This window comes from Mandrillus leucophaeus, unplaced genomic scaffold (genome assembly GCF_000951045.1).
Source record: "Mandrillus leucophaeus isolate KB7577 unplaced genomic scaffold, Mleu.le_1.0 Scaffold945, whole genome shotgun sequence".
NCBI lineage: Eukaryota > Metazoa > Chordata > Mammalia > Primates > Cercopithecidae > Mandrillus > Mandrillus leucophaeus.
In genome coordinates this window covers 789,192-803,551 of record NW_012110308.1, presented here as the reverse complement: position 1 = coordinate 803,551, position 14,360 = coordinate 789,192, and positions in this window count along the sequence as shown.

The window sequence follows — 14,360 nt, the reverse complement described above, 5'->3', positions numbered from 1 at the left end:
AAGAGGAACTCAGAAGCATCAGGGTAACAATGGGATAAGTGTGGGCTGTGGTTTGTTCCACCTTAGAACTTTTTCACACTGATGATGAGGAAGGACAGTATAACAAAGTAACAGAAGAGGTTGCAGACCAAGTTTATTTTCCAACTAAAGCTAAAGTGGCAAAGGAGGGAGAGGTTCATCCGTACCCTTCTGCACCCCCTCATTATTATTTTGAAGAAGATGACCCTCCAGATTTTTCTTTTCCAGAGGACACGGGGTGAAAAGTAGTTGCCCAGTGACTGTTCAAGCAGCACCTTGAACGATCGCTGTTAGTTCTATTCAGGCAGGAATTCAGTAAGCTAGATGAGAGGATGATTTCCAGGCTTGGCAGTTCCCTGTTAGAATACACGCTCCAGATCAACGGGAAAATATTATAACTTCATTTGAGCCTTTTCCTTTTAAATTACTTAAAGAATTTAAACAAGTTATAAATCAGTATGGACCAGGTTCTCCTTTCATAATGGAACTGTTAAAGGATGTTGCTGTTTACAGCCAGATGATTCCTACTCACTGGGACGTTCTTACTCGAGCTTGTCTAACTCCTGTTCAGTTCTTAGAATTTAAAACTTGATGGGCAGATGAAGCTTCCATTCAGGCTGCTCGCCATACCCAGGCCCAGGCTCAAATTAATACAACTGCAGACCAACTTTTGGGGGTTGGCAGCTGGGTGGTTTAGATGCACAACTGGTCATGCAGGATGATGCCACAGAACAGGTTAGAGGAGTGTGCATTATAGCTTGGGAAAAATCAATTCAGGTGGAGAACAATACCCTTCCTTTAGTGCTATAAAACAGGGAACCAAAGAACCATACACTGATTTTATAACTTGGTTACAGGAGTCTCTTAAAAATATGATTGCAGATTTGGCTGCTCAGGATATAGTGTTGCTGTTTTTAGCTTTAGACAATGCTAATCCCGATTGCCAGGCTGCTCTGCAACCTATCAGGGGGAAATCACATTTACTTGATTATATCAAGGCCTCTGATGGTTTCGGAGGTAATCTGCATAAAGCTACCCTGCTAGCACAGGCAATGGCAGGACTGAGAGTGGATAAAGGAAATACTCCAATTCCTGGAGCTTGTGTTAACTGTGGGAAGCATGATCATACTAAAAAATAATGTAGAAAAATTCAGCAAATCAGGCTGCCAGATAAGGGAAAAAAGAAAACGGCCGAGGCAGAAATATGTCCAAAATGTAAAAAAGGAAAACATTGGGCTAATCAGTATCACTCTAAGTTTGATAAAGAAGGGAACCCAATTTTGGGAAATGCCATTAGGGGCCCATCCTGGGCCCCATTCTAAACTGGGGCATTTCCAGCTCAGGCCGCATCCCTGTAAAATGTCTGTCCCAGCCACAGCTGGTAGTGCCTCAGTAGATTTATGCTGCACAAAGGCTGTGAGCCTTCTGCTTGGGGAATCCCACAAAAAGTCCCAACAGGTGTCTGCGGACCCTTGCTAACAGAGATTATAGTATTACTTTTAGGAAGGTCTAGCTTAAGTTTAAAAGGGATACAAATACATATAGGCCTTATTGACTCAGATTATAATGGGGAAATTCAAATTGTTATATCTACTTCTGTTCCCTGGAAAGCAGAGTCAGGAGAGCACGTAGCACATCTCCTGATTGTGCTATATTTGGGAATGGGAAAAAGTGAAACTAAATGAACAGAAGGATTTGTAAGCACAAATAAACGAGGCAAAGCAGCTTATTGGGTAAATCAAATTATTGATAAACGTGCTACCTGTGACATAACTATTCAGGGAAAGAAATTTAAAGGTTTGGTAGATACAGGAGTGGACATTTCAAACATTTCTCTACAGCAGTGGCCATCCACGTGACCAATTCAACTCACCCAATTTAACATAGTTAGAGTTGGTAAAGCCCCTGAAGTATATCAAAGTAGTTATATTTTGCATTTTGAAGGGCCCGACGGACAACCTGGGACTATTCAACCAATTATAACTTCTGTACCTATAAACTTATGGGAAAGAGATTTATTACAACAATGGGGAGCACAAGTTCTAATTCCAGGACTATTATATAGCCCTCAAAGTCAACAAATGATGCATGAAATGGGATATGTACCTGGTATAGGGCTAGAAAATATTTGCAAAGTTTGAAAGAACAGCTTCAAGAGGAAAAACAAAGTTCCCGCCAAAGATTAGGAAATAACTTTTGATGGCATCCATTGTTAAGCCTCCAGAACATACACCTTTAAAATGGTTAACAAATAAGCAAATTTGGATAGAACAATGGCCGCTAAGTAAAGAGAAACTGGAGGCTTTAGATAAATTAGTTACTGAACAATTAGAAAATGTGCACATAGCTCCAATATTTTCCCCTTGGAATTCTCCAGTTTTCGTAATTAAGAAAAAAATCAGGTAAATGGAGAATTTTAACTGACTTAAGAGTTGTCAATTGAGTTATAAAATCTATAGGAGCATTACAGTCAGGATTGCCTTCTCCTGCTATAATTCAAAAAAATTGGTCTTTAATAGTAATAGATTTAAAAGACTGTTTCTTTACTATCCCTTTAGCTGAGCAAGACTATAAACCGTTTGTATTTACAATTCCTGTGGTAAACAACCTGCAGCTTGCTAATAATTTTCATTGTTTTACAGATGGGTCTAGTAATGGTAAAGCTTCTTAATCTGGATCTAAAGGTAAAGTTATTCAGACGCCCTATACTTCAGTTCAAAAAGCAGAGCTTGTAGCTGTAATTGAGGTATTGACTCCTTTTGATATGCCTATTAATGTGATTTCTGATTCTTCATACGTGGTTCATTCCACACAGTTAATTGAAAATTCTCAGTTACGATTTCATACAGATGAACAACTGATGACTTTATTTACCCAATTGCTAACAGCAGTTAGAAGTAGAATGCACACTTTTTGCATCAGAAATAATGAACGTACTTGTTTAGGAAGATTTCATTGCAGAACAGACAGAGGCGCTCCACAATGATTCCTATAGAATAATTATTAATTGATCCCCTAAGGTGATGTTTAGCTTGAATTGCACCTCTCAGTCTGTTTAACATGGCCACACTATGTTCAGCTGATCTGAATAAAATGGTCAGATGGTAGAAATGATAAGAAATATGGCAAAAGTTTCTATTATCTGGAACCATGGTGGTATATTGGCACCTCAACCTCAAATGATATGGTACTTGACATAAGGATTTGTGGAAACTATGAAATGTTCTTAATAAGATCAAAATTTATGAAAGAACAAAAAATCATCTAGAAAGACACTGTACAAACTTGTCTTTGGATATTGCAAAATTAATAGAATAAGTATTTAAAGCATTCCAGGCACATCTGACATTAATGCCATGAACTGGAGTGCTTAAAGGAGCTGCAGACAGATTAACAGCTAGTAGCCCATTAAAATGGATAAAAACACTTGGAAGCTCTGTAATTTCAATGATGATTGTGCTTTCAATCTGTGTTGTTTGTCTTTGTATAGTCTACAGATGTGGATCCTGACTCCTGTGAGAAGTGGCTCACCATGACAAAACTGCCCTTGCTTTTATTGATTTGCAAATCAAAGAAGGGGGACATACTTGGAACAAGCCCCCCAAAATCTGGCCATAAACTGGCCCCAAAACCGGCCATAAACAAAATCTCTGCAGCAATGTGACAAGTTCATGATGGCCAAAACGCCCACACTGGAAGGTTGTGGGTTTACTGGAATGAAGGCAAGAAACACCTGGCCTGCCCAGGGCAGAAAACCACTTAAAGGCATTCTTAAGCCACAAACAATAGCATGAGCAATCTGTGCCTTAAGGACAGCTCCTGCTGCGGTTAACTATCCCAACTTATTCCTTTAATTGGGCCCATCCCTTCGTTTCCCCTAAAGGATACTTTTAGTTAATTTAATATCTATAGAAGCAATGCTCATGACTGTCTTGCTGTTAATAAATACGTGGGTAAATCTCTGTTTGGGGATCTCAGCTGTGAAGGCTGTGAGACCCCTGATTTCCCACTTCACATCTCTATGTTTCTGTGCGTGTGTCTTTAATTTCTCTAGCACCACTGGATTAGGGTCTCCCCAGAGCTGGTCTCAGTAGAAAGGACATTTTGAACCCCAAAAATCCTTTGGATCACAAACCTCTCCTGTATTCAGTAGGCTCGAAGGCTTTTCTTGAAGAATTTCCAAAGGGAAATTTATAATTGCATTGGGTTTTTGGGGAAAACCAAATATCATTAGTCAAAAACTAGAAAGAAACTATCAGTGAAGCTGCCTGGTGATGTGTAGATTCATCTCACAGAGTTAAAACATTTTTTTCATTCAACAAATTTGAAACACTCTTTTTGTAGAATAAACAGTTTCAGAAATAGCTTCTTTGTAGTTTTTTTTTTTTTGAGGGGGATATTCATTTTTTCCCCATATGCCTCACTGTGCTCCCAATTGTCCCTTTGCAAATTGTACAAAAAAAGTGTTTCCACACAGCTGAATGAAAAGAAAGGTTTACCTCTCTGAGATGAATCCACACAATACAAATCAGTTTCACAGATATCTTCTTTCTGGTTTATACCTGGGAATATTTGGTTTTTTTTGATATTCGGTTTTTCCCCACAGGCCTTAATGAGCTACCAAATGTGCCTTAGCAGATTCTACCAAAAAAGTGTTTCCATCCTGCTGAATCAAAAGATAGGTTTAACTCTGTGAGATGAATCCACACATCACAAAGGAGATTCACAGATAGTGTCCTTATACTTGTTATCTGATGATATTTGTTTTTTCCCATTAGTCCTCAATGGGCTCCCAAATTTCCCTTGGCAGCTAGCTACAAGCATTAGAGTCTTTCTAACGTGGTGAATCAAAGGAAACTTTTAACTCTGTATGATGAATCCACACATCACAAAGCAGTTTCACAGACAGCTTCTTTCTAGTTATTACCTGGAGATACTTGCATTTTCACCGTAGGAATCAAAGGGCTCCCAAATGTCCCTTTGCAGATTCTACAAATAGAGCATATCCATTTTGCCGAATTAGTAGAGTGATTTATCTCTGTGAGAATAATCTGCACATCACAAAGCAGTTTCACAGATAGCTTCTTTCTAGAGAGGTTTAACACTGATGAATCCACACATCACCAAGTAGTTTCACAGATCACTTCTTTCTAGGTTTTATCTGGGGATACTCAGTTTTTTTTCCCATAGGCCCCCAAGAGCTTTAAAATGTCCCTTTGAAGATTATTCTTTAAAAAGTGCTTCCAACGAGATGAATCAAATGAAAGGTGTAACTCTGTGAGAGGACTTTACACATCTCAAAGGAGTTTCATGGATGCCTTCTATCAAGGTTTTATCTGGGGATATTGGGTTTTTCCTCATAGGCCTCAATGGAATTCCAAATGTTCCATCAAAGATTCTGAAGAAAGAGGATCACCAATGTGTTTAATGAACAGAAACGTTTAACTCTTTGAGATGAATCCACACATTACCAAGCAGTTTCACAAAGAGCTTCTTTCTAGTTTTTATCTAGGGATGATGTGTTTTCCCCATAGGCCTCAAGGGGCTCCAAAATGACCTCCACAGATTCTACTAGAAGAGTGTTTCCAGGCTGCTGAATCAAAAGAAAGGTTTAGCACTGTGAGATAAACACATACTTCACAAAGCAGTTTCACAGATATCTTCTTTCTAGTTTTTAACTGCAGATATTCTGTTTTTCCCCATAGGCCTCAATGGGTTCCAAAATGCCCATTCATATATTCTGCACAAAGAGTGTTTCCAACCTCCAGAATCAAAGGAAACATTTAAATCTGTGAGATTAATCCACACATCACAAAGCAGTTTCATAGACAGCTCCTTTCTACTTTTTTTTCTGTGTATATTCAGTTTTTCCTTATAAGCCTTAATGGGCTCTCAAATGTTCCTTCGCAGATTCTACAGAAAGAGTGGTTGGAACCTGCTGAATTAAAAGAAAGGTTTAACTCTGTGTGGCGAATCCACACATCACAAAGCAGTTTCACAGATAGCTTCTTTCCAGTTTTTATCTGGGGATGTTCGGCTTTACCCTCTAAGCCTCAATGGGCTCCCAAATGTTTCCTTGCAGATTCTATAAAAGGAGTGTTTTGAACCTGCATAACCAAAAGAGAGGTATAACTCTGTGAGATGAATGTACACATCACAAAGCAGTTTCACAGAGAGCCTCTATCTAGTTTTTAGCTAGGGATATTCGGATTTTTCCCATAGGCCCCAAATGGCTTCCAAAGGCCCGATCACAGATACTACTGAAAGAGCGTTTTTAACAAACAGAATAAAACAAAACGTTTAACTCTGTGAGATGAATCCACACATTACAAAACTGTTTCACAGACACCTTGTGTCAAATTTTTATCTTGAAATATATGGTTTTTCCCCATAGGCCTCAATGGGCTCCAAGACATCCCTTTATAGATTCTACAAAAGGAGTGTTTCCAACAAGGGAAATAAACAGAAAAGTTTCACTTTATGAGATGAATCCACACACCACAAAGCAGTTTCACAGATAGCTTTTTTCTATTTTTTATCTGTGGAAATTTGGATTTTCCCCATAAACCACAAAGGACTCTCAAAAGTCCCTTCACAGATACTACCAAAAGAATGTTTCCAACATTATGAATTGAAAGGAAAATTTAGCCTTGTGAACTGTATTCAGACAACACAAATCAATTTCACAGATAGGTTCTTTGTGGTTTTTATCTGGGGATATTTGTTTTTTCCCTTTGGGCCTCAATGTGCTCCTAAATGCCCCTTCGCAGATTCTACAAAAAGAGTGTTTTGATTTTATAAATCAAAAGAAAGGTTTATCTCTGTGAGATGAATCCACACAACACAAAAAAGTTTCACAGATAGCTTCTTTCTAGTTTTAATCTGAGGCTGTTCAGTTTTTCCCATAGGTCTCATTGGCTCTGAAATGTCCCTTCACAGATTCTACAAAAAATGTATCCAACTTGCTGAAACAAAAGAAAGGTGTAACACTGTGTGATGAATCCACGCATCAGCAAGCAGTTGCACAGATAGCTTCTTTTGAGTTTTTATCTGGGGATATTCAGTTTTTCCCCAGAGATTACAATGGTCTTCCAAATGTCTCTTGGCCGATACTACAAAAAGAGTGCTTCCAACCTGCTGAAGGAAAAGAAAGGTTTATCTCTGTGAGATGAACCCACACATCACAAATCCATTTCACATATGTTATCTACTTAGTTTGTATCTGGGGATTTTCTGTTTCTTCCCCTAGGCCTCAAAGGACTCCCAAATGTCCCTTTGCAGATTCTACAAAAAGAGTGTCTCCAACCTACTAAATCAAAAGAAAGGTTTAACTCTTTCAGATGAATCCACACATCACAAAGCAGTTTCACAGATAGCTTCTTTGTAGTTTGTATCTGTGAATATGGCATTTTTCAACATAGGCCTCAATAGACTCCCAAATATCCCTTTGGCAGATTCTACAAAATGAGTGTTTCAAACCTGCTGAATGAAAAGAGCAGTTGAATTCTGTTAAATGAATCCACACATCACAAAGCAGTTTCACAGATAGCTTCTTCCCAGTTTTTAGGTGGGGATATTTGGTTTTTCACAATAGGCCAAAATGGGCTCCCAAATATCTCTTTGCAGATTTTACAAAAAGAGTGTTGCAAACTTGCTGAATTGAAAGAAAGGTTCAACTCTGTGAAATGAATCCAAAAATCAAAAAGTAGTTTCACAGACAGCTTCTTTCTAGTTTTTATTTGGAGATATATTGTTTTTCCCCATAGGCCTCAACGAGCTCCCAAATGTCCCTTTGCACATTCTGCAAAAAGAATTTTTCCAACATGCTGAATCAAAAGAAAGGTTTAACACTGTGAGATGAATACAAACATCTCAAAGTAGTTTCACAGATAGCTTCTTTGTAGTTTTTATCTGGGGATATTTGGCTTTTTACCATAGACCTTAAGAAGCTCCCAAATATACCTTTGCAGATTCTACAAAAAGAGTTTTCCAACCTGTGGAATGAAAAGAAAGGTTTACCTCTGTGAGATGAATCCACACATCACCAAGCAGTTTCACAGATAGCTACTTTACAGTTCTTATCTAGGGATATTGGGTTTTATCCCTTTGGCCTCAATGGGCTTCCAAATGTCCTTTTGCAGATTCTCCAGAAAGAGTGTTTCCAACCTGGTGTATCAAAAGAAAGGTTTAACAATGTGGGATACATGATTCTACAAAAATAATGTTTGTATCCTGCTGAATCAAAAATAAAGGGTTAACTATCTGAGTTGAATCCACACATCACCAAACAGTTTCAAATATAGCCTTTTTTTTAGTTTTATCTGGGGATAATATTTTTTCCCATTAGACCTCAATAAACTCCAAAATGTCCCTTCACAAATTTTACAAAAAGAGTTTTTCCAACTTGCTGAGTCAAAAGAACGTTGTAACTCTGTGAGATGAATCAACACAATAACAAGCAGTTACACAGATAGCGTCATTATAGTTTTTATCTGGGAATAGTCTGTTTTTCCCTTGGTTCTCAATGGGATTTAAAATATCCCTTTGCAGGTTCTACAAAAAGAGTGTTTCCAAACTTCCTAATAAAAAGAAAGCTTAAACTCAATGAGTGGAATCCACCCATCACAAAGCAATTTCACATATAGCTTCTTTCTAGTTTTTATCTGTGGATATTCTGTTTTTCTCCATAGGCCTCAATGGGCTCCCAAATGTCCCTTCACAGATTCTACGAAATAGTGTTTCCAACCTTCTGAATCAAAAGAAATGTTTAACTCTGTGAGATGATTCCACACATAACCAGGCAGTTCCACAGATATGTAAATCTAGAAAAAAACTAGCTTCTTTCTAGTTTTTATGTGGCGATTTTCTGTTTTTTCCGTATAAGCCTCAAAGGGCTGCCAGTGTCCCTTCACAGATTTTACAAAAAGAGTGTTTCAAATCTGTTGAATCAAAAGAAAGGTTTAACTCTGTGGGATACATCCACACATCACCAACCAGTTGCACGGATAGCTTCTTTCTAGTTTTTGTCTGGGGATATTTGGTTTTACACCATAGGCCTCAATGGCCCCCAAATGTCCCTTTGCAGATTCCACAAAAAGAGTGTTGCCAACTTGCTGAATCAAAAGAAAGCTTTAACTACGTGAGATGAATCCACACATCATGAAGGATTTTCATCTATTGCTTCTGTCTAGTTTTTATCTGAGGATATTTTGTTTTTTTCCATAGGCCTCAATGGACTCCGAAATGTCCCTTCACAGAGTCTACAAAAACAGTGTTTCCAACCTACTGAATAAAGCAAAAGTTTTATCTCTGTGAGGTGAATCCACTCATCATGAAGCAGTTTCACAGATAGTTTCTTTCTAGTATTTATCTGGGGATATTCCATTTTTCCCCACAGGGTTCAATGGACTCTCAAATGTCCCATCACAGATACTACAAAAAGAGTGTTTTCATTCTGCTGAATCAAAAGAAAGGTTTAATTCTCTGAGATGAATCTACACATCATGAAACAGTTTCACAGATAGCTTCTTTCTGGTTTTTATCTAGGGATACTCGGTTTTTCCCTGTAGGCCTCAATGGGCTCCCAAATGTTCCTACACAGATTCTAAAAAAAAAAGTGCTTTCAACCTGCTGAATCAAAAGAAAAGTTTAACTGTGTGAGATGAATTCACACATCACCAAGCATTTTCACAGATAGCTTTCCCCTAGTTTTTATCTTGGCATATTTGGTGTTTCCACACAAGCGTCAATGGACTCCTAAATATCTTTTTGCAGATTCTACAAAAGAGTGTTTCTAACCCACTGAATAAAAACAAAAGTTTAAGTCTGTGAGATAAACCCACACAAAATCAAAGAGTTTTACAGATAGCTTCTTTCTAGTTTATATCTTGAAATACTGTTTTTCCCCAAAGGCCTCAGTGGGCTCTCAAATATCCCATTGCAGATTCTACATAAACAGTGCTTTCTACCTGCAGAATCAAAAGAAAAGTTTATCTCTGTGAGATGAATCCACACATAATGATGTAGTTTCACCCACAGGCCTCAATGGGCTCCATAATGTACCTTCAGAAAATATACAAAAAGAGGGTTTCGAATCATCTGAATCCAAAGAAAAATTTAACTCTGTGAGATAAATCCACACATCACCAAGCAGTTTCACATATAGCTTCTCTTTAGTTTTTGTGTAGAGATACTCATGTTTTCTCCATAGACCTCAATGTGTTCCCAAATGTTCCTTCACAGATTGTACTAAAAGAGTTTTTCCAATCTGTTGAATGAAAAAAAAGGTTTAACTCTGTGAGATGAATCCACACATCACCAAACAGTTTCACAGACAGCTTCTTTCCAGTTTTTATCTGGAAATATTTGACTTTTTCCAGTAGGCCTTAATGGGCTCTCAAAAGTCTTTTTGCAGATTCTACAGAAAGAGTGTTTCCAATCTGCTGAATCCCAAGATATGTTTAACTCTTTGAGATGAATTCTCACATTACAAGCAGTTTTATAGATTACTTCTTTGTAGTGTTTATCTGGGGATATTAATTTTTTCCCCATAGTCCTCAATGGTCTTCCAATTTTCCTTTTGTAGATTCTACAGAAAGAGTGTTTCCAACCTGTTAAATCCAAAGAAAGTTTTAACTCTGTGAGAAGAATCCACGCATCACAAGCCATTTCACAAATAGCTTCTTTCTAGTTTTTATCTGGGGATATTTGTTTTTTCCTCATAGGTCACAAATGGTTCCCAAATGTCCATTTGCAGATTCTACAGAAAGAGTGTTTCCAACTTGTTGAATCAAAAGAAAAGTTTAACTCTGGGATGAATCCACACATCACCAAGCAGTTTCACAGACAACTTCTTTCTAGATTTATTTGTGGAAGTTAGGTTTTGCCCATAGGCATCAATTGGCTCCCAAATGTTTCTTTGCAGATTCTACAATAAGAGTGTTTTTAACCTGCTGAATGAAAAGAAACGTTTACCTCTGTGACATAAATCTGCACATCCAAAGCATTTTCAAAGACAGCTTCTTTGTGGTTATTATCTGGGTATATTCAGTTTTTCCCCATAGGCCTCAAAGGCTCCCAAGTGTCCCTTTGTATATTTCACAAAAAGCATGTTTCCAAACTTCTAAGTCAAAAGAAAAGTTTAAGTCTGTCAGATGAATCCACAGAACACAAAGCAGTTTCACAGAAAGGCTCTTTCTAGTTTTTACCTGGGGATATTTGGTGTTTCACTATTAGCCTCAATGGGCTCACAAATGTCCCCTTGCAGATTCTATGAAAAGAGTGTTTTTAACTGCATAAATTCAAAGAACTTTTTAAGTCTGTGAAATGAATCCACGTATCACAATACAGTTTGGCATACATAGTGTGCTTCTAGTTTTTATCTGGGAATGTTCCACTTTTAGCCATAGACTACAATGGACTCCCACATATCCCCTTGCAGATTTGACAAAAAGCATGTTTCCAACCTCCTGAATCAATGGAAAGGCTTATCTCTCTGTGATGAATGCACACATCACAAAGCACTTTCTCAGATAGCTTTCTAGTTTTTATTTGGGGAAATTCAGTTTTTCCTCACAGGCCACAGTGGGCTCCCAAATGTCCATTCCTAGATTCTACAAATAGAGTATTAAGAACCTCCAGAATCAAAAGAGTGGTTTAACTCTGTCAGGTGATTCCACACATCACAAAACAGTTTCGCAGATAGATTCTTTCCAGTATTTATCTGACAACGTTCAGATTTTCCCCATAGCTTCTTTCTAGTATTTATCTGGGGATATTCAGATTTTTCTTATAGGCCTCCATAGTCTTTCAAATGTCCCTTTGCAGATTCTACAAAAAGAGTGTTTCCAGTCTGCTGAATCATAAGAAAGTTTTACTCTGCGAGATGAATCCATGCCTCACAAAGCAATTTCATGCATACTTTCTATCTAGTTTTTTTCTGGGGATATTTGCTTTTTCCCCATTGTCCTCAATGGGCTACCGAAAGTTCCTGTGCCAATTCTACAAAAAGAGTGTTTCCAACCTGCTGAATGAAAAGTATGTTTTAATTATGTGAAGTGAGTCCACACATCACAAAGCAGTTTCACAGATAGCTTCTTTCTAGTTTTTATCTGGGGATATTTGGTATTTTTTCATAGTCCCCTTGGGTTCCCAACTGTCTCTTTGCAGATTCTACAAAAAGGGTGTTTCCAACCAACAGAATCAAGTGACAGGCTTCACTCTATAAGATGAATCCTCACATCACAAAGCAGTTTCACAGATAGCTTGTTTCTAGTTTTTATCTGGAAATATTTGGGTTTTTCTCCCCCATAGGCCAAAATAGGCTCCCAAATGTCCCTTTGAAAATTCTACCAAAAGAGTGTTTCCAGCCTGCTGAATCAAAAAAAGACGTTTTATCTTTATGAGATGAATCCACACATCACCAAGCAGTTCTACAAACATATTCTTTGTAGTTTTTATCCTATTATATTCGATTTTTCCCCATAGGCTCCAATGGGTTCCAAAATGTCCTTCCACAGATTCTACAAAAAAAAATTGCTTCCAAACTACTGAATCAAAAAAGGATTAACTCTGCGAGATGAAACTACAAAACACAAAGTAGTTTCAGAGATAGCTTCCTTCCAGTTTTAATCTGGGGATATTTGGTTTTTCCTCATAGGCCCCAAGGGCTCTTAAATGTTTCTTTGCAGATACTAGAAAAAGAGCTTTTCCAAACTGCTGAATCAAAAGAAAGGTTTAATTCTGTGAGATGAATCCACACATCACAAAGCAGATTCATAGATAGCTTCTTTCTAGTTCTTTTCTGGGGATATTTGATTTTTCTCCATAAGCCACAAAGGGCTCCAAAATATCCCTTCACAAATTCTTTAAAAAGTGAGTTTCCAACCTGCTGAATCAAAAGAAAAGTTTAACTTTGTACGATGAATCCATACATCACAAAGTAGTTTCACAGCTAGCTTCTTTCTAGATGTTTCATGGGGATATTTGGTTTTTCCCCATAGGTCAAAAAGGGGTCCCAAATGTCCCTTCACAGATTATACAAAAAGAGTGTTTCCAACCTGCTGAATCATAAGAAAGTTTTAACTCTGTGAGATTTAATCCATACATCACAAGACGGTTTCACAGATAACTTCTATCTAGTTTTTATCTGGGAATATTCTTTTTTTTCCCCATTGGCCTGAATGGGCTCCCAACGTCCCTTCACCAATTCTACAAAAAGAGTGTTTCCAACCTGCTGAATGAAAAGAAAGGTTTAACTCTGTAATATGTTAGCACACATCACAAAGCAGTTACACAGACAGCTTTTTTCTAGTTTTTATCCAGGTATATTCAGTTTTTTCCCATAGGTTCTATGGGTTCCCAAATGTACCTTCACAGATTCTGTAGAAAGAGTGTTTCCAATCACCTGAATCAAAAAAGGGCTTAACTATGTGAGACATATCCACACATCACAAAGCAGTTTCACAGATATTTTCTGTAAAGATATTATCTCAGGATATTGGGTTTTTCCAAATAGGCCTCCATGCGATGCCAGATATCTCCTCACAGATTGTACAAAAAAAGTGTTTTGAACCTGTTGAATCAAAAGAAACGTTTAACTCTGCTATTTGAGTCCACTCATTACCAAACAGGTTCACAGATACATTTTTGCTAGTTTTTATCTGGGAATATTCAGTTTTTCCCCATAGGCCTGAGTGGGCTCCCAAATGTCCCTTCGCAGATTTTACAAAAAGAGTCTTTCCATTCTGCTGAATCAAGGGAAAGTTTTAACCCTGGAAGATGAATCCACACATCACAAAGCAGTTTCACAGATAGCTTCTTTCTAGTTTTTATCTGATGATATTTGGTTATTCTACATAGACCTCAAAGGGCTCCCAAATGTCCCTTCGTAAATCTTAGAAAAATTTTTTTTCTAACTTGCTGAATCAAAAGAAAGGTTCCATTCTGTGAGATGAATCCACACATCACAAAGCAGTTTCATAAATAGTTTCTTTCTAGTTTTTATCTGGGATAACCGGTTTATCCACATAGGCCTCAAAGGACTCCCAACTATTTCTTCACAGATTCTATGAAAAGAGTGTTTCCAGCCAGCTAAATCAAAAGAAACATTTAACTATGTGAGATGAATGAACATATCACCAAGCAATTTCACAAATCACTTCGTAGTTTTATCTAGGATATTCACTTGTTCCACATCAGCCTCACTGGGCTCCCAAATGTCCCTTCACAGATTCTACAAAAAGAGTGTTTCCAGCCTGCTGAATCACAAGAACTGTTTAACTGTTTAACTCTGTGAGATGAATCCACAGAACGCAAAGCAGTTTCAAAGATAACTTTTTCCT